Source organism: Chiloscyllium plagiosum, unplaced genomic scaffold (assembly GCF_037043375.1).
Source record: "Chiloscyllium plagiosum isolate Xiang-an unplaced genomic scaffold, Cpla_swu_hap1 HiC_scaffold_3, whole genome shotgun sequence".
Classification (NCBI taxonomy): Eukaryota; Metazoa; Chordata; class Chondrichthyes; order Orectolobiformes; family Hemiscylliidae; genus Chiloscyllium; species Chiloscyllium plagiosum.
In genome coordinates, this window is record NW_028270141.1 from 115203021 (window position 1) to 115225354 (window position 22334).

The window sequence follows — 22334 nt, forward strand, 5'->3', positions numbered from 1 at the left end:
AAAATAGATTGTCTCACATCTGATGTTTTTACAGTCCAGGAGAAAAAAACACCAAGAGAAATTTTGGGCAGAGAGAGAGAACTTCAGCCTTTTGCTGTGGCTGAGAGAGATGGATATCAAAACCCAACAACTGAAAACTCAACTAAAACCCTGATTCTGTGGGAACCTGACTGCACCCATTCAGGCTGCTTATACTGTTCTAACTTAAAAAAACACAAGGCCTCGCAAGCTGTTCAGTTTATTGGCAAGGAGGAGACAGCTATGGCTCAAAACCCCTCTTCAAAAAAAGAACACGACAAAATACACCTCTTAAAGCCATTGTATTGTCACAAATAAAAGATGGAGCAAGATGCTCTATATATTAAGATATACTTCACTGGCAATACGCTGCAAATGAATCTCTTGTCAATCCTACAAAACCAGCTTGCTGCTCTGAGTTCCTGCAATCTCATAAATCCATGTGACATGATAAAAGCATAAAGAAGACTGTTTACTGTTGTGTACAAGAAGTATCAAAACTCACAGTCAACCAGAGAACCTCTACACATGTAATATTACCAGTCTCGTGTCAGTGAGGTATTGTTACTTACTGTGACCCACTATTCTCAATGACAAAGCATAACTCTTACAAAAACATTAATGTCTCACTCAATCAGATTCTACAATCAGAGCGATTCACTGCCAAGGACAGAATGTCAATAAACCTGTTCTCAGCATAACATTAGTTGATTTGATCCTATCAGTATCAAAGGGATTATGAAGTGACATAAATTTGACAACTAAGCTGTAATGATACAATGCTGGATAAAGAGAAAACAAAAACAAAAACACAACTGGTCCCAGCCTCCTCTGTCTCTACAATGCGCTTCAGTAGGGATAGATTGTAACCTTCTAGTCCATTGAAATAAGTCAGTGAGGGCTAATAATTTGCTGCTGCCATAGCTTTTGATTTTGCATTGCAGAACACTGCAAGTGGCTGACATAAAGTGCAAAGTGCTGGAGAAACTCACCTGGCCTTGAGGTATCATTGGTGAAAGAAACAGAGTTTAGGAGCATAATCGTATGGAGGCCTGAATGATATGGGCTAGGGTGAGATTTGTGGCAGAATTTGGTGCGTCCAATGAGATTGACTCTGACATCCGGAGCAACCTGTTTTAGCTTTTATGCATGCAGCAAGTTGAGTTTCTTGCACGGCAGTGGTAAGCTGCTAATTAAGGGAGATCATAATTAGTTAAATTCCTTATTAGAGCCGCATCTTGCACCATTAACATTCATCTTACCAAACACACTGAACAAGCTAGACATCAAATGACCTTGACCTGGAAGTCAGAATGGATACCTGGTGATTTCAGCTCATCTGTGGCTGCAGAGAGCCTCCATGGTATTCAGCATCAAATAACATCTCGGGGCGATTCATTGGCACCAGCTGCAGACTTCTCTCATCTATACATATTGACATCTGACATTTTACTCCTAGGTTTTATGGCCTTGTGGTCTTCCCACATGATACCATTGTGCCACTCTGTGATTAGAGTAGAGCTGGCCTTGCTTCAACCAGGGCCACAGTGGAGCAGACGATGGGATATTTGAAGATACAGTTCCACTGCTTGGAACAGTCCAGGAGGGCCCTGTAACATAGTCTGGGCAGGGCATGCCTCATCATCCTAGGGTGTTGTGCTCTGCACAATTGAGGCAGGGACCAAGGTGAGGATGATGAAGCTTACCAGCTGTGTGACAGGGTTCAGCTGCTTTTAGGCACTATAAGCAAAATAGGATCTGATTGACGCGCAGATCTAGTCGATGGTAGCTGGGTTCAATAGACCATTGTGGAATCTAAACAGCGACAAAGGTGAGAGAATGGGGTTGCTTGTGCGAGGGAGTGTTAGCCATGCCAGATGTGTATTGTGAACGGGTTTGTGGCTGCTGGGTTTGTGTCTGCTATGCCATTAGATTGGTGGTGAAGTTGTATAGCCATACAATTGTGCAGCATTGCTGGGAGGTGTTAATGTTTATGGTGTACAAGTCAAGTGCACTGTTTTATCTTGGATTGTGGTGTGAGATCATTCTGAGATTGTATAGAATATTGAATCTGTGTTCATTGGTGAAAAAGAATCATTCTTAACAATTTATACCACAGCTGTAAGTAGGTGGGAGAATGCATTGCTCAATGCTGACTGACTTGCTCTAAATTCCAAGTGTGTGTAAACATCACTGATGAAGCATATCCTTCATTAACATGATAGAACATAAGCATTTATCATAAAATTTGTGTAAAATTTCTTGTGTCTTGCAGGAGCTGCACATATACCTGGAATTGAAGGGTATTCCACCACACTGTTGACTTTTACCTTGTAGATGGTAGTTTGAGGAGTCAGGCGGGGACTTGGTCACCACAGATTCTCAGTTTCTGACCCACTCTTATAGCCACAATATTCATATGGCTGGTCCCGTTCAGTTATATGTTTTAGACCCCTTGAGATGCTGATAGTTGAGAAATCAGCATTAGTAATGACATTGAATGCCAAGACAAAATGATGAACATTGTATAGAATATTCTCTCTTGTTGGAAACAGTCATTGCATGACACTCCTTAAGTCTGAGGCCTTTGTGGTACAGCATCGGTTGAACAAATCCTTTTAGAAATAAAGATATGGCTCTGTTCAGAGTTGCAATGTGAGGGAGAAGGCTCGTGGAGAACATACATCTTGCAAACTACTATTTGGTCTTTGTACTATTTGTTATTAGAACACTGGTCACACCTGCTTTGGATAGTCCTATCCACATAAATGTAATGAGAATATGAATATTAGTCTGTGATGATGACAAGATGGTTACAACCCAGACATCAAACTCCAGTATTCATAGAGCTATCACAAAAATGAAAAGATGTAGTCAAACTATTCAATGTAGCTGACTGATTAATTCAGCATAAAAATAAATTACTTACTGGGTTTCTGTTCTTAGCAAGAAAATAACTGGTTATGAAGAACAAATGGTCTTTAACCAATTAAGAAATTTAAATTGCAAACTCATAACTGTATAAATTAAACTCAATCCCTTCATAAAACCTCTTCAAAGACAAAAAAGGCAACACATGAATACTAAAGGTGGAAAAGGAGATAAAAATGATCAGAGAAAATGCAGTTCAATAGCACCAGTGCAGACCATATATGTTGATGAGCTGCCTCTTTTGATTTCTTCCTTTTTCTTTTAGTTGCTGTTGACACAGAATTGTTTACACAACAATGTTCTTTTTCATTCACTCCTTTAAAAAATATCTTTTAACTATCTTTATTACTACTTCAACAGGGATTTTACACAGAAAGGTCTGCAGAAGATGGATAATTGTTATTGTTTCTGGTGCATTTGCACAGGAGATGGAGACACAGAGCGGGATTTTTTGACTCGTTCTTTTTGCACATTGGTGGTTTCCTGCCAGACTGGTCTCACAGAAATCCTTGGTCACCTGCTCATGAGCCTATCATAATGTTGTTGTCGGGCAGTTGTCTCTTAGTTCAGAATCCATTGGCCTTTGGGGTCTGCTTTTGTTCTCACTATTCCAGGTAAACACAACATTGCGTGCAACTCACAATGGGTTCAGGGAGACATGATTTTTAATACTGCAGCCATTCCTTTACACAGTTTTTTTCTGATTTATAATAGTACCTTTACTTTTTAATCCACAGTCTGAAAATTAAGAAAATACAAAGATGTGGTCATTATACAATTAAAGGAGAAGCGAGAAGCAGAAGAAGCATTGCATCATTTTCGCCAGCGCTCTAAACAGCTAAACATTGTTTATCTCATTGAAATTTCGAAGTCAGACACACTTGACAGAGGTGATACTGAGTAGCAATTCCCCTGGGTAAGAAGCCTCAGCATTAACTGATGATTTTGGATTCAGATGTGAAGGAAGTTCTTATCTTGAACAGTTGTAAATGTTTGAGTTGTTACCACAGATGGTGGTGGATAGAACATAGAACATAGAAGAATACAGCGCAGTACAGGCCCTTTGGCCCTCGATGTTGCGCCGATCCAAGCCCACCTAACCTATACTAACCCACTATCCTCCATATACCTATCCAATGCCCGCTTAAATGCCCATAAAGAGGGAGAGTCCACCACTGCTGCTGGCAGGGCATTCCATGAACTTACGACTCGCTGAGTGAAGAACCTACCCCTAACTTCAGTCCTATATCTACCCCCCCTTAATTTAAAGCTATGCCCCCTTGTAATACCCGACTCCATACGCGGGAAAAGGTTCACACTGTCAACCCTATCTAACCCCCTAATCATCTTGTACACCTCAATCAAGTCACCCCTAAACCTTCTTTTCTCTAATGAAAACAGCCCCAAGTGTCTCAGTCTATCCTCATACGATCTTCCTTCCATACCAGGCAACATCCTGGTAAACCTCCTCTGCACCCGTTCCAGTGCCTCCACATCCTTCCTATAGTATGGCGACCAAAACTGCACACAATATTCCAGATGCGGCCGCACCAGAGTTTTATACAACTGCATCATGACCTCAGGACTCCGGAACTCAATTCCTCTACCAATAAAAGCCAGTACGCCATATGCCTTCCTCACCGCACTATTTACCTGGGTGGCAACTTTCAGAGATCTGTGTACATGGACACCAAGATCCCTCTGCTCATCCACACTACCAAGTATCCGACCATTAGCCCAGTACCCCATCTTTTTGTTATTCTTCCCAAAGTGAATCACCTCACATTTAGCTACATTGAATTCCATTTGCCACCTTTCTGCCCAGCTCTGCAGCTTCTCTATATCCTGCTGTAACCTGCCACATCCTTCCTCACTGTCAACAACTCCTCCGACTTTCGTATCATCCGCAAACTTGCTCACCCAACCTTCTAACCCCTCTTCCAGGTCATTTATAAAAATGACAAACAGCAATGGTCCCAAAACAGATCCTTGCGGAACACCGCTAGTGACGGCACTCCATGAAGAAACTTTGCCATCAACTACTACCCTCTGTCTTCTTCCATCCAGCCAATTCCTAATCCAAACCTCCAACTCACCCTCAATGCCATATCTCCGTATTTTCTGCAGTAGCCTACCATGGGGAACCTTATCAAACGCCTTACTAAAATCCATATATACCACATCTACCGCTTTCCCCTCATCAACCTCCTTCGTCACCTTTTCAAAGAATTCAATAAGGTTTGTGAGGCACGACCTGCCCTTCACAAAACCATGCTGACTATCCTTGATCACATTATTCCTATCCAGATGTGCATAAATCCTATCCCTTACAATTCTCTCTAAGACTTTGCCCACAACAGAAGTGAGACTCACCTGCCTATAGTTACTAGGGTTATCCCTACTCCCCTTTTTGAACAAGGGAACCACATTTGCTATCCTCCAGTCTTCTGGCACTACTCCTGTAGACAAAGAGGACATAAAAATCAAGGCCAATGGCTCTGCAATCTCCTCCCTTGCTTCCCAGAGAATCCTAGGATAAATGCCATCAGGCCCAGGGGACTTATCTATTTTCACCTTTTCCAGGATTTCCAACACCTCTTCTCTACATACCTCAAAGCCATCCATTCTACTTATTTGTGACTCAGTATTCACATCGACGACAATGCCCTGTTCCTGAGTAAATACTGAAGAAAAGTATTCATTCAGTGTCTCCCCAATCTCTTCCGCCTCCACACGCAACTTCCCACTACTATCCTTGACTGGACCTATTCCTACCCTAGTCATTCTTTTATTCCTAACATACCTATAGAAAGCCTTAGGGTTTTCCCTAATCCTACCGACTAAGGACCTTTCATGTCCCCTCCTTGCTGCTCTTAGCTCTCTCTTCAGGTCCTTCCTGGCTACCCTATAACTCTCAATCGCCCCAATTGAACCTTCACGTCTCATCTTGAGATAGGCCGCCCTCTTCCATTTAACAAGGGATTCCAATTCCTTATTAAACCACGGCTCCCTCGCACGACCCTTTCCTCCCTGCCTGACAGGTACATAATTATCAAGGACACTCAATAGTTGCTCCTTGAACAAGCTCCACATATCATTTACACTCTTGCCTTGGAGTCTACTTTTCCAAGCCACACATCCTAAGTCATGCCTCACCGCATCATAATTTCCCTGACCCCAGCTATAACTCTTGCCCTGTAGTACACACTTATCCCTCTCCATCACGAGAGTAAAAATCACCGAATTATGGTCACTATCCCCAAAGTGCTCACCTACCTCTAATTCTAACACCTGGCCTGGTTCGTTACCCAGAACCAAATCCAGTATGGCCTCACCTCTTGTTGGCCTGTCTACATATTGTGTCAGGAAACTCTCCTGCACACATTGAACAAACACTGACCCATCTAACGAACTTGAGCTATAGCTTTCCCAATCAATATCAGGAAAGTTAAAGTCCCCCATAACCACCACCCTATTACTGTCACTCATCTCCTGAATCACCTTCCCTATCCTTTCTTCTACGTTTCTAGGACTATTGGGAGGCCTGTAAAAGACTCCTAACAGGGTGACCTCACCTTTCCTATTCCGAACCTCAGCCCAAACTACCTCAGATGGCAAGTCCTCATCCATGTCCTTTCCACCACTGTAATACTATCTTTGACAAGCAATGCCACACCTACCCCTCTTTTACCCCCACCTCTGACCCTACTAAAACATTTAAATCCTGGAACCTGCAACAGCCAATCCTGTCCCTGTTCTAGCCATGTCTCCGTAATAGCCACAACATCGAAGTCCCAGGTACCAACCCACGCTGCAAGTTCACCTACCTTATTTCGTATACTTCTTGCATTGAAGTATACACACTTCAAGCCACTTTCCTGTTTACAGACACCCTCCTTGGAAATTGATGCCATGTTCCTAACCTCCCTACACTCCAGGCCCTGCACCCTGAAGCTACAATCTGGGTTCCCATGCCCCTGCAGAGTTAGTTTAAACCCCCCCCAAGAGCACTAGCAAACCTCCCCCCAAGGATACTGGTGCCCCTCAGGTTCAGGTGTAGACCATCCTGTTTATCGAGGTCCCACCGTCCCCAGAAAGAACCCCAGTTATCCAAAAACCGGAATCCCTCCCTCCTGCACCATCCCTGTAGCCACGCATTTAAGTGTTCTCTTTCCCTATTCCTCGAATCTCTATCACGTGGCACGGGTAACAAACCAGAGACAACAACTCTGTTCGTTCTAACTCTGAGCTTCCAACCTAGCTCCCTGAAAGTCTGTCTAACATCCTCGGCACTCCTCCTACCTATGTCGTTGGTGCCAATATGGACCACGACTTCGGGCTGCTCCCCCTCCCCCTCCAGGACCCGGAAAACACGATCAGAGACATCACGTACCCTTGCACCTGGGAGGCAACATACCAATCGTGAGTCTCTCTCGTTCCCACAAAACCGCCTATCTGTGCCCCTAACTATCGAGTCCCCAATTACTACTGCTCTGCTCTTCTTCACCCTTCCCTTCTGAGTAATGGGGACAGGCTCCGTGCCAGAGACCTGAGCCCCGTTACTTACCCCTGGTAAGTCATCCCCCCCACAAGTATCCAAAACGGTATACTTGTTCTTGAGGGGATTGGCCGCAGGGGGTCCCTGCACTGGCTGCTTCCTCCCAGTCCCCCTCACTGTCACCCATCTATCTGCCATCTTTGGAGTTACTACTTCCCTATAACTCTGATCTATGACCCCCTCTGCCTCCCGAATGATCCGAAGTTCATCCAACTCCAGCTCCAGTTCCCTAACACGGTCTTGGAGGAGCTGGAGATGGGTGCACTTCCTGCAAGTGTAATCGGCAGGGACGTCGATGGCATCCCTCACCTCATACATGTTGCAGGAGGAGCATTGCACTGCCTTCACTGCCATCCCTCTAAAGCTAACTTTTATTTTCAAAAAAACTGGGTCTAAAGAATACAACAAGCAAAATTCAGCACTTACCTACTTACCACAACAGGTGTTATTATTAGGTTAGAGGAGGAGGGCGGGTGGGAGGCACTACCCGTGTAGTGCCTCGGGTTCCTCTCCTTCGCGCTTTTAAAGGGGGAAAAAACCTACCCAGGTAAGCTTACACTAACTGCTTCCGGGTCTCGGCTGCCCCTCTGGTCGTCGTCACTTCCCCCTGGTGCTCCCGCTCTTTCTGTGAAGAGAGAGAAAAAAAACACCGCTGCCCGCTACCGGTAAGCACTTTTAAAACCAAACGGTCTTACCTTCGCTGCTGCTCGCACTGGAAATGACCGACGGCTTCATGCTCCAGGCTGAGATATTTAAGGCTGAGATAGATGCAATTTTTGGCTTCTCAGGGTTTATTGGGAAAAGCAGGAATATAGACTTCTAGTAAAAAGATCCACAACCATGAGATTGAGTGGTGGAGCAAGTTTGAAACTGTGGGATCTACTCCTGCTCCTATCATGCTATTATGGACTAAGGAACATTGGACAGAATTTGATGCTTATGTCAGTGTGCGGTATTTATATTGAGAGCTAATGGCAACTCTGGTGTAGATTTCCTACATCCATGACCTGCTTTACTGCCAATTGGGCACTTTTTTTAGTCAGTGACAGGGGTCACATAATGTTCAATGGGGATATCCCATTGGTGAGAGCTCCCAACCAGTCAAAAACTAGGAATTCTCCAGTACTAATGGTATGGCCAGGAGCAGTGGTCACTTCTGCTAATACTGTAGGCCCAGGCTGTGGGAATCATCACAGGAGGCTGGAGAGTCAATAGATAAGACAGGAATACTGGGATCAATCAGGGCAGCCTCAGTGAAGGGAAGAAAAGGAGAATAATATTTAAAGTGGGCAAAATCTTCGCCTATGTGTGGCTTATGCCATCAGCAATTTCCTGTTTGACAGGCGTTGCCCAAGACACTCCATAGCACTGCCAACTCACCATTCCTTTCATGAACAAGGATGAGGAGGTGCCAGTGTTGGTCTGGGGTGGACAAAGTTAAAAATCACGCAACACATTTTTGATAAGGGATAGCATTACAGCTGTGCTAAGGGAGGATAATCCCAGAAATACGTCCAGGGAAGTTATTTGGGTGGAACTGAGAAATAAGAAAGGGATGATCACCTTATTGAGATTGTATTATAGACCCCCCCCCAAATAGTCAGAGGGAAACTGAGAAACAAACTTGGAAGGAAATCTCAGCTAGGGTGGTATAATAGGGTGGTTATGGTCAGGGATTTTAACTTTCCAAACATAGACTGGGACTGCCATAGTGTTAAAGGTTGAGATGGAGAGGAATTTCTTAAGTGTGTACAAGACAATTTTCTGATTCAGTAAGTGGATGTACCTACTAGAGAAGGTGCAAAACTTGACCTACTCTTGGGAAATAAGGCAGGGCAGGTGACTGAGGTGTCAGTGGGGGAGCACTTTGGGGCCAGCGACCATAATTCTATTCGTTTTAAAATAGTAATGGAAAAGGATACACCAGCTCTAAAAGTTGAAGATCTAAATTGGAGAAAGGCCAATTTTGACAGTATTAGACAAGAACTTTCAAAAGCTGATTGGAGGTAAATGTTCGCAGGTAAAGGGACGGCTGGAAAATGGGAAGCCTTCAGAAATGAGATAACAAGAATCCAGTGAAAGTATATTCCTGTCAGGGTGAAAAGGAGGGCTGGTAGCTATAGGGAATGCTGGATGACTAAAGAAATAGGGTTTGGTTAAGAAAAGGAAGGAAACATATGTCAGTTATAGAGAGGATGGATCGAGTGAATCCTTATAAGAGTATAAAGGAAGTATACTTAAGAGGGAAATCAGGAGGGCAAGACGGGGACATGAGATAGCTTTAGCAAATAGAATTAAGGAGAATCCAAAGGGGTTTTACAAATATATTAAGGACAAAAGGGTAACTAGGGAGAGAATAGGGCCCCTCAAAGATCAGCAAGGCAGTCTTTGTGTGGAGCCACAGAAAATGGAAGAGATACTAAATGAATATTTTGCATCAGTATTTACTGTGGAAAAGGATATGGAAGATATAGACTGTAGGGAAATAGATGGTGATATCTTGCAAAATGTCCAGATTACAGAGGAGAAAGTGCTGGATGTCTTGAAACGGTTAAAGGTGGATAAATTCCCAGGACCTGATCAGGTGTACCCGAGAACTCTGTGGGAAGCTAAAGAAGTGATTGCTGGGCCTCTTGCTGAGATATTTGTATCATCGATAGTCACAGGTGAGATGCCGGAAGACGAGAGGGTGGCAAACGTGGTGCCACTGTTTAAGAAGGGCGGTAAGGACAAGCCAGGGAACTATAGACCAGTGAGCCCGACCTCGGTGGTGGGAAAGTTGATGGAGGGAATCCTGAGGGACATAATATCCATGTATTTGAAAGGCAAGGACTGATTCGAACAACCCAGATGGCCTCCTTCTTCAAAGACTGCAATTTCCCCCCAGACGTGGTCGACGATGCTCTCCACCACCTCTCCGCCACTTCCCGCTCCTCCGACCTTGAGTCCCGCCCCTCCAATTGCCACCAGGACAGAACCCCACTGGTCCTCACCTACCACCCCACCAACCTCCATATACATCGTATCATCCGTCGTCATTTCCGCCATCTCCAAACGGACCCCACCACCAGGGATTTATTTCCCTCCCCTCCCCTATCAGCGTTCCAAAAAGACCACTCCCTCTGAGACTCCCTCATCAGGTCCACACTCTCCACCAACCCAACCTCCACTCCCGGCACCTTCCCCTGCAACCACAAGAAATGCAAAACTTGCGCCCACACCTCCCCCCTCACTTTCCTCCAAGGCCCCAAAGGATCCTTCCATATCCACCACAAATTCACCTGCACCTCCACACACATCATTTACTGCATCCGCTGCATCCGATGTGGCCTCCTCTATATTGGGGAGACAGGCCGCCTACTTGTGGAACGTTTCAGAGAACACCTCTGGGACACCAGGACCAACCAACCCAACCGCCCCATGGCTCAACACTTCAACTCCCCCTCCCACTGCACCAAGGACATGCAGGTCCTTGGCTCCTCCATCACCAGACCATAGCAACATGACGGCTGGAGGAAGAGCGCCTCATCTTCCGCCTAGGAACCCTCCAACCACAAGGGATGAACTCAGATTTCTCCAGTTTCCTCATTTCCCCTCCCCCCACCTTGTCTCAGTCAAATCCCTCGAACTCAGCACGGCCTTCCTAACCTGCAATCTTCTTCCTGACCTCTCCGCCCCCACCCTCACTCCGGCCTATTACCCTCACCTTATCACCCTCACCTTAACTTCCTTCCACCTATCGCATCTCTAACACCCCTCCCCCAAGTCCCTCCTCCCTACCTTTTATCTTAGCCTGCTTGGCACACTTTCCTCATTCCTGAAGAAGGGCTCATGCCCAAAATATCGATTCTCCTGCTCCTTGGATGATGCCTGACCTGCTGCACTTTTCCAGCAACACATTTTCAGCTCTGATCTCCAGCATCTGGAGTCCTCACTTTCTTCTGCTGATTCGGGATAGTCAACATAGCTTTGTGTGTGGGAAATCATGTTTCACAAACTTGATTGAGTTTTTTGAAGAAGTAACAAAGAAGATTGATGAGGGCAGAGCAGTAGATGTGATCTATATGGACTTCAGTAAGGCGTTCAACAAGGTTCCCGATGGGAGACTGGTTAGCAAGGTTAGATCTCATGGAATACAGGGAGAACTAGCCACTTGGATACAGAACTGACTCAAAGGTAGAAGACAGAGGGTGGTGGTGGAGGGTTGTTTTCAGACTGAAGGCCTGCGACCAGTGGAGTGCCACAAGGATCGGTGCTGGGTCCTCTACTTTTTGTCATTTACATAAATGCTTTGGATGCGAGCATAAGAGGTACAGTTAGTAAGTTTGCAGATGACACCAAAATTGGAGGTTTGGTGGACAGCGAAGAGGGTTACCTCAGATTACAACAGGATCTGGATCAGATGGGCCAATGGGCTGAGAAGTGGCAGATGGAGTTTAATTCAGATAAATGCGAGGTGCTGCATTTTGGGAAGGCAAACCTTAGCAGGACTTTACACTTAATGGTAAGGTCCTAGGGAGTGTTGGTGAACGAGGAGACCTTGGAGTGCAGGTTCATAGCTCCTTGAAAGTGGAGTCGCAGGTAGATAGGATAGTGAAGAAGGCATTTGGTATGCTTTCTTTTATTGATCAGAGTATTGAGTACAGGAGTTGGAAGGTCATGTTGCGGCTGTACAGGACATTGGTTAGGCCACTGTTGGAATATTGCGTGCAATTCTGGTCTCCTTCCTATCAGAAAGATGTTGTGAAACTTGAAAGGATTCAGAAAAGATTTACAAGGAAGTTGCCAGGGTTGGAGGATCTGAGCTAGAGGGAGAGGCTGAACAGGCTGGTGTTGTTTTCCCTGGAGCGTTGGAGGCTGAGTGGTGACCTTATAGAGGTTTACAAAATTATGAGGGGCATGGATGGGATAAATAGGCAAAGTCTTTTGCCTGGGGTCGGGGAGTCCAGAACTAGAGGGCATAGGTTTAGGGTGAGAGGGGAAAGATATAAAAGAGACCTAGGGGGCAATTTCTTCACGCAGAAGTTGGTACGTGTATAGAATGAGCTGCCAGAGGATGAGGCTGGTACAATTGCAACATTTAAGAGGCATTTGGATGGGTATATGAATAGGAAGAGTTTGGAAGGATATGGGCCGGGTGCTGGCAGGTGGGACTAGATTGGGTTGGGATATCTGGTCAGCATGGATGGGTTAGACCAAAGGGTCTGTTTCCATGCTGTACATCTCTATGAGTATATGACCAGGTTATAGTCCAACAAGTTTATTTGGAAGTACAAGCTTTCGGAGCGCTGCTCCTTCATCAGGTAACTAATGGGGCAGGATTATAAGACACTGAATTTACAGCATCTGCAGGCAGTCAATGCAAGCAGTCAATTCATGTGACATTTTATTAATTCCTACTTTGGGAATAGAACTAGTCTGACTCAAGGTTGGAATACAGACAGATTCTAACCTCACACCTTTAATGCATTGTCTGAGCTGAAATGTCACATTGTGTTATAAAACTTTAAATTAACTTGGGAATGCAACTTGAAAGAAGTTCTGGGATTTACATGTCAATGAATCGAAATCTGCAACCCATTCTAAAAAATGAAAGACTTAACAACAATCTAGGTTTGTTCAATATATCATATCAGTTGCATGACACTATGATCTTGTGTTATAAATTTAGTGTCTTATGATCCTGCCCCATTAGTTACCTGATGAAGGAGAAGGGCTCTGAAAGCTAGTACTTCCAAACAAACCTGTTGGGCCATAACCTGTGGCTGTGTGATTTTTAACTTCATGAACCAGACTACAGACATAACACTCAGGGTGTAGTTGGTGGGTTGATGGTTTTGTCCATCATCCACCACAGTTTGAATATCAGCAGCAGTGAGATAAAGCCATTAAATGGTCACTTTAGGGACTCAGTTAGCTTCTGAGAGATAACACCATCCTCAAGCCATCTCATTCCAAACTAAATCAGGAGAATTTGGGAAGATATGAGTCCACTCCACCCTGTTCCTTCCTTTCTGATTAAATACGCTCTGAATCTCTCAGTGCACCTCTGGGAGACAAACAAACTCCACCCATTAATAACAGATGAGAGCAAAGTATTAAAAGAAAACCCAATTACAAGGAAAGGAATACATTTGTTCCATTAACTTTAGTTTGTAAGTGACTTTCTGTTCTCAATGCTCAATTAATAAGAGACATTCCAGTCAGGCACTGTTTACGCTAACAAACAGAGGATGCAAAACATTCTGCTAGCTCCAGCTTGAAAACAAACAATTAATCTGAAACAGAATGGCTGAGCTACGTTATTCTTGTTAAACTGGTAGCTGTTGCAAGAATGGAATGAGATGATACTCACATTCATGCAGATTCTCATATACCCAGAGTGAATGAAAGATTAAAACGTGTGAGAATAAATACCTAATTATTCCAAAAGGCTGAATCAGTCAATCCCTTAAATTGTACAAAGTAATAATTCTGAAAGTATTAATGCTGAAAACAGCATTAAGTGCCACCGAATCTGACAATGTCTTGAGGATTGGGTGAGGAAATATAACACAGCTCTAAATTGTGAGAAAGATAGGTTTGCTTTCTATATCTCCTCATTGTCTTTGTAATAATGTTTATCGTTACCTAATTGCTATCATGAAATTATTAAAAGCTTGTTTAAGTTAAGATCCTCTTCTCTTTGTCCTATTAAGTGGTTCCCTTCACCGCTGTCGACCAAGTAGACCTGGTAGACCCAGTCTGAACAGGATAATAGTGGCAAGTATCTGCCCAACCACATCTAGGCTGTGGTTGACATTGCATGCTCATTGGACAGACATCTTTGTAAACATTTACTACTTGGCATAATGGTCATCATCATGTGCTTAATTCCTTTGAAAGCATTTGAACCCATTGTGGAGTAATGTTTAGGTTTTTATGCTAGAATATCCATTCCTTCACACTTTGTTCGGAATCATACTGGGGTTTTGAGTGACGATGGCTGCAGCGAGTTGTATTGAAGAATCGAACAAGATGTTGGGCAAGTCCCAGTTCAACGTCAAGACCATCTTACCATGTTTTTAACACTTTACTCAAGCAGTGTAGTAAGATTCTCGGTAAACCGCAGTACGTTGAAAATTGACACTCATTATCAGCTATTAAACACCTTATGAACAGCCCAACTTGCCATATTAATATTCCAGTTGCCAACTTACCAAACTTACCAAACTAGTTGTCAAGGAAAACCTGACTTAGAAACCAGGGTGAATTCTTTGCAGGTTCAACTGGTCATCTTCTCCAAATGACCTCCATATCAGCCACGGCTGAACTGCAGAGCAGGACAAGATCCACAAGTACCAGCCAGAAGTACCTTTTCATCATGGGCATTGGCACCCAACTTTCAAGGAGCCATTTGCTAGCATCCTGGCTTTGTCCAATGCATTGGCAGTGCAGACTGCAAGGCCAGACTTACCTGCTATATAGAAAATGCACAATGCTGAGGAGATCGTCTGTGAGTGTGCTGTCTGTAGTCAGAATGTGTAAGCTCAGTGTTTGAAGGATGGAGCTGCATCTATAACCAGTCACAGGGTGTTCACAAGAGAATAACGTTTGTTGTAAATACATGATACATTGTCGACACAGGTGTGTGGGGTACCCACTCCCTCGTCATCCTGACAGGTCCCTGTGAGTTGCAAATTCCTGGCACTGTCACTGCTGGGGAACTCTCTGAGATACACACTCCTGCATTGGGTACACTTGTAAGACACAAGAAGCAAAAAACATTGTAGCAAATGGTAGTGTTTGATATACTGCACTGACCATGCACTAGTTAATGTGAGTGTTGAAATGGAATGAGAAGTGATGCCTACTCAATATTTGGGAAATAGATAGCTCTGCATCCTCTGAAAAAGGTCATGATTTTTCTCCTACAAGGACAAGCATTCTCTCCTCAAAGAGGGGGAGGACACATATAACTGGCAACTCATCCCCAGCCATGCCACCCAGCTTCTGTTGCATTGCTCCACCCTCTTTGTGGAGTGTATTAATGGGTGAAGGTGTGAGATGCAAATGGGTGGCACAGCTGTTTGTGCTGGTACATGCGGGGGGAAGGTGATGAAGAGGCAGTGCAGAGGTCTCACGTGGTTAGTGGTGGAATGCAGGTTCCAGAGGTGGGTGAGGGGAGGGAAGTGGCGGGGCGGGGTTCGCAACAAGACCAAGCGAGAGAAGGTGCTGCATTCATCTGAAGGGGTGGTGGGAGGTGTGTATTGGCAGGGGTAGACTGAGGGAGTAGAATGGGGCACTTAAACCTGATGAAGTGGTAAAGTTCATTCACCTTCATCTTTTTACCGCACAGTTGTCAGCTCCCCTTACCCTGAAAGATGGCACTGACCTGGGCAGGCTGACAGGGTCTCCTTACCTGTTCCTCCAGGAAGAGGAATCTGCTCATCTCGACCAATCCATTGACCAACCAGCTACAGGTTCCACTCTGAGAAGTCTGGTACCAAATTCCCTTTTCTCTGATAGCTCTCCGAACCCCTTCCAAAGCTAAGCAGGACAGCTGTCAAATGCCAGCTCTCCTTTGGGTACTCAATGGACTTTCAAAATTGGTGCAGACACAAGAGGTGCTTGTGGATATCAGACGAGTTGCGCCAGGGACAGCATGTAGTCAGATGAACCAGAAATCTGCTGTGGTAAAGGTGGGAAGGTGGGGAAAGGCAATTAATGTGGCAGGCAAAAAAACACTCACCCAAACTCAACATGATTTGCCATTAGCCAAGCAATCATAAGATTCAGCCAAAAATGTTGCTTATCTCAATATTAAATTCTCCTTTGTACAAAAAAAGGAAAAGGTCAGTGTTAAAATGGGACTTGTTATTTCTTTTGGTTGTGATTACAAGTCTCGAAAGTGTGTCTTAGAAATACAATCACAAACACCACTGTTTCTAGTTGTAAAGCACATTTAATATTTAAAAAATCCTCAGGCTGTTGTAATTAAATTTAAATAGACTCTTAACAAAAGGAGAATGAAAATCTTGACATCGTTTTTATAAAGGTTCTTGAAGAAGAAAGCAAGATGGTGAATAAAAGGCATCTTATGAGGTATATTTTAACTTGAATAGCTTTAGGTCTAGAAATCTAGAACCAGCTACATCACTGAACAAAGTTGGAAAATCATTTTATATAAAGAAATGGAAAACTGGTCAGCTGGAATCTATGGTGAGAGAAACAGAGTCAAAGAGCTGAATTTTCTCACAGAATCCCAATGTCAGAACCATCTGTTATGAACAGGTGAAGAGGAATAATCTGGTTTATCGATTTTGAAATGCCACTCAGTTCATCACAACAAATCTGTTTATTTATTTTTTAGCACACAGCTATCACACTTCAATTAAAACATCATGTAAGTTAAAATGTAGAAAGTGATTACAAGGATTTCTTGATTGAATGAGAGATATATTTTATTTGCTACTCACCCTGAGATGGAAAAAATAGAAGCAACAAGCATACGTGCAAATGCAGGTAATCAGTTTAAAATGTTTAGAATGTCTGGTATTGATAAGAAGAAAAAAGGCTACACCATTTAAAGGTCCTTAGATCTTAACCAGATTCTAACCCTTTTAACTTACTTAATTGTTGAGTCATATCATCAGCACTGGTGAAAATTGTCGATGTGCTTGAGTTTGTGGTGTCACGTTCTTTTCCAAACTTTCTATTGGCCGTTATCATCTGAGTACTTAAAAGAAACAGGAAGAAAGAGAGAGATGTCTGGCTGTCTTGTCACTTTCCAGACAGACCGTCGCAAAATACCGAAAATTCATTGGCACGATAAAAACTTCATTGTCAATGTCAATATCCCCAGTATTGTGGCACTGGTTACTGTCAACTAGCTGCACTGGGCAAGTCACATCAGTTGCACACCTGGCACAATGCTCCCAAAAGCAAACTTTCTACTCCAAGCTTTCTCATGGCAAGCAGTTGTCAGGACGGCAAAATAAAATTGCTTCAGGATGTCCTCAAACACTCCCTTGAAAAAGATAGAACATTCCCACTGACTTGTGGGTATTTCTTGTCCTAGAACTCTTCCTTCCTCAACTGGAGAAGAAGCAACCACAAAGATGCCAATCATCTTGACCCTCTCTGATATGTCCAGATAGAGGCCAAATCCAAACAGTGGAAACAAAGTGCAAAAACATGAACTTCCCAACCATCTGTTTCTTCAATCATCACCGGAGGCAGTGGATCCAGCACTGGACTCAGCTCAGGACCCACAAATCTGGAGAGGAAGAAAGTCACTTTTAGTCTTGATGGATTGCCTAATACAGAGATGGAAAAGGACAATTACTCCAATGATGGAGACATCCCATCTCCGGTGGAGTCAGGCATTAAGAAGGACAGACATGTAAGGGATGGGAAGCGCAGGTCAGACTTGATCTTAGTGAATGGGAAGCAGACTCAAAGGGCCAAGTGATCTACTTCTACTTCAATGTTTGTCTGAAAATGGGCACCAATTAAGTCAATGAGGGGCGTAATTTTCAGGCTGCCATGTTGATTCTAAACAAATCGTGGTGGTTTTAGATGCCTGTCATAATTAACTGATACATTCTCCAACACAATGTCTCCACAAATAAAAGTTTATGTGCCAATCAATCAGTGGTGAGCTGCCTTCCTGAGCTGTTGCAGTCCATGCGCTGTAGGCAGACCCACAATGTCGCTAGAGAGGGGTTCCATAATTTTGATCCAGTGACAGGAGGAATGGTGATGAAACAGTGTCCATATTTTAAAGTTCTTCCTTTTAATAGATTGTACTTAAAAATTAAGTCCAATCATTTTGAATGCAAATTGATTTTTGCGGAATCACTACACACACATATTTAAAATGTTGAAAATCATCAATGCCTGTTTTTATACATTCTATGTTTCTATAATTGCTGCAAGTTCTGCAGTCCAAGAATGAGCAGATAATTCCTAGCCTAAATGGAATACATATTTATTCCACTTGTTCTGATTAAATACTCATCAAATGCATAATAAATATTGTGAGATACACAATTAGTTGTAGATATTCATTCATTCCTGGCTTGGCTGACATGAAAGTGATCCAATAGAACTTATTAATGCGCATATAATTTGATTTAAGTCATGGATTTTAAAAACGGAACCATTTTTACATTGTCAGTAGTGGCATACTAATAATATCTATCCTATTCTTGTTTCCTCTCTAACTTAGTGGAAATTATTGAAGGAGCTCACACTAAATCTGATACTTAGGAATAACAGCTTGATCTATATAAAAAAATCAGTCCTTTAATTTAGTACTTTATACAAAAAATCTGGGGGAAAATGAACAATTCATACTTCAGCATCTCATCTACTATTCTACAGAATAATGAAACATGAAAATGGTTAGGCCACAATAATACATCCAATAATATTATAATGTGAATGCATCAAATAGATCGAAGAAATGTAGAAGGCAGTATGCAGGCTGGCACGGTGGTTCAGTGGCTGTCTCACACAGCAAGGACCTGGGTTCAATCCCAGCCTCGGGCAACTGTCTGTGTGGAGTTTGCACATTCTCCCCATGTCTGTGTGGTTTCGTCTGGCTGCTCCAGTTCCCTCAGTCAAAGATGTGCAGGTTAGGTGGATTGGCCATACTAAATTGCCAATAGTGTCCAGGGATGTATCGGGTAAGTGGGTTAGCCATGGGATATGCAGGGCTATAGGATAGGGGGTGTGGAATGCTCTTTAGAGGGTCAATGTGGACTTGATGGGCCTAATAGCCAACTTCCACATGTAGGGTTTCTATTGACTCTCACCCAGCCAGTGAGGTCTGAGTTGCCTCCTTTGATGATCCACTGTATCAAGTCCCAATCAGGCCTTCCTCAGAATCAAAGACCATGCAGGTGGATATCCTGCCAACTGAGGGCAATCATCTAATCAGAGGCCAGCAACTCTGCATTGTACACTAGGGAAGAGGACCTGCTGTCAGTAATGCATCTGCCCAAGTTCCAGAAGACTGAATACTGCAAAGGTTATGGGCCCTGACAACATTTTGTCAACACTACTGAAGACATGTGCCTCAGAATTTGCTGCTCCCCTAACTAAGCTGTATACCTCCAACACTGGCACCTACCAAATAGTAGGGAAATTGACTAGGTATGTTGTGTACACAAAAAAAGGAAAAGAAAATCCCACCTGACCAGTTTGGGTTCCTCCAGGGTCACTCAGCTCCTGACCTCATTACAGCCTTGGTCTAAACATGGACATAACAGCTGAAATCCAGAGGTGAGGTGTATGTGACAACCCTTAATTACAAGGCCATATCTGATGAAGCTGAACATGTGATGCTGGAAAGGTGCAGCAGGTCAGGCAGCATCCAAGGAGCAGGAGAATCGACGTTTCAGGCATGAGCCCTTCTTCAGGAATGAGGAAAGTGTGCCCAGTAGGCTAAGATAAAAGGTAGGGAGGAGGGACTTGGGGGACGGGTATTGAAAATACAATAGGTGGAAGGAGGTCAAGGTGAGGGTGATAGGCCGGAGTGGGGGTGGGGGCAGAGAGGTCAGGAAGAAGATTGCAGGTTAGGAAGGTGGTGCTGAGTTCGATGGATTTGACTGAGACCAGGTGGGGGGAGGGGAAATGAGGAAACTGGAGAAATCTGAGTTCATTCTTTGTGGTTGAAGAGTTCCTAGGCGGAAGATGAGGCGCTCTTCCTCCAGCCGTCGTGTTGCTATGGTCTGGTGATGGAGGAGTTCAAGGACCTGCATGTCCTTGGTGGAGTGGGAGGGGGAGTTGAAGTGTTGAGCCATGGGGTGGTTGGGTTAGTTGGTCCGGGTGTCCTAGAGCTTGTCTCTGAAACTTTCCGCAAGTAGGCGGCCTGTCTCCCCAATATAGAGGAGGCCACATCTGGTGCAGCGGATGCAGTAAATGATGTGTGTGGAGGTGCAGGTGAATTTGTAGAGGATATGGAAGGATCCCTTGAGGCCTCGGAGGGAAGTAAGGGGGGAGGTGTGGGCGCAAGTTTTGCATTTGTTGCGGTTGCAGGGGAAGGTGCCGGGAGTGGAGGTTGGGTTGGTGGGGGTGTGGACCTGATGAGGGAGTCACGGAGGGAGTGGTCTTTTCGGATTAAACTCTTGCCCCTACCCACAGCCTTGCAAGATGTTAACTTCTAAAGTTTTTTTTATCAAATCTGATTTACTACCATTCTATGCAGTGAATTTCAATCAACGATTTTCTACACAAAAGAAAATGCTGCTAATGGTTCCCCCAATTATTTTGCCAATTATTTCAAATCTGTACCATTCCATTCTCTGATACCAGCAAATCAGCTGAAATAAGCACAATGACATGACAGTAACCAAGAAGCAGCAAACTGAATCCAGGCCCAGACTCCAATGACTACAAGCAACTGAGGGGTTGCAGTCTGACAAACAGCAACTATCAGCAGAGCTGCCCATGGGGCACAATAGACTTGTGTAACCTGCTTTCAAGAAGATTTTTTTTTGCGTGAGAAATTAATTCCAGAGAACAACTATTGTCAAGACGACATGTATTCTTTTTTACCTTTAAGATACAGTTGCTAATTTCCTCGTGTTGAAAACTGAAACCCTTAAGAAGGATTTGAGATGGGCAACAGATGTTGACCTTGGCAAGGCTGCCCATATTCCATGAAGGAGTAAGGAAAATAAGCTATGTAAAAGGTATATAAAAGTCACATAAAAAAACAATTTAATGGCTGATTGACATCTTTCCATCTGTGTGAGATGATGGAAATACATACTCAGACCGTTGATAAAGTCAGATGATCATAGAGTCCTGACACTGTCGAAACAAGCCATTTGGCCCATCAAGTCCGCACCGCCCCTCTGAAGAGCATCCCAGCCAGACCCACCCCATCCTTGCCAACCTGCATTCCTCAAGTCTAATTCACTTAGCTTGCATATCCCTGGGTACTACGCGCAATTTAACATGGCCAATCCACCTAACCTGCACACTTTTGGACTGTGGAAGGAAACCAGAACACCCGATGGAAACTCATGCAGACATGAGGAGAATGTGCAAACTCCACACAGACAGTAACCCAAGGCTGGAATCAAACCTGGGTCCCCTAGTGCTGTGAGGCAGCAGTGCTAACCACTGAGCCACCATACCAAACAGCTGCTGCTCCTCTTTTGATGGCAGAACAAGCTGATTTCAAAAAGGTAAAGTCAGCTACAAGTGCAACATGTGGAATATCCATTGCCACTGATCTCTGGAGACTATCTCCTGATGCCTTGTTTGAAGCTTCCGATACCGCATGTCATCCTAGTGATGAATTCCAGCTCATGTTTCCATTTGCTTCAATCAAGGATGATTGACGTTGTGAGTTTTCAGACTCTACTGACAGTATGCTTGAATCAGAACTTTGGTGCCCTGTTGTTGGCACAGGCTAACTCCCTGGAGAGCGTAACTTCAGGAAGCAACCAACCTCCACCCTGTAAACATGTGCAGATCAACGAAGGTTCCTTTGCTTGATTGAATGAGCACACTTAGCATATTGCTCTGGAAAGAACAGTTTTATTCATCACTTTATTTTTCTGTGTGATACTGAGAAAAGCCTTTGTGCTTGGCATTGGTAAGTTGCACAGACTTTGCCACCACACAGCAATGAAATGAGGGTTTGTCCTTATAAACATGTATCTTGGTCCTTCGTTCTTTTTCTGTGCACACATCGTTGCCTGATCAACATACAATATATAATATCCTTTTATTATCACGCATTGTCCATTGTAGGAGTACAGTGAAAAGTTTATACAATGTCTGCCTTCTTATGGCGACATCTTAGGTACAAATACCTAGGGGAGAA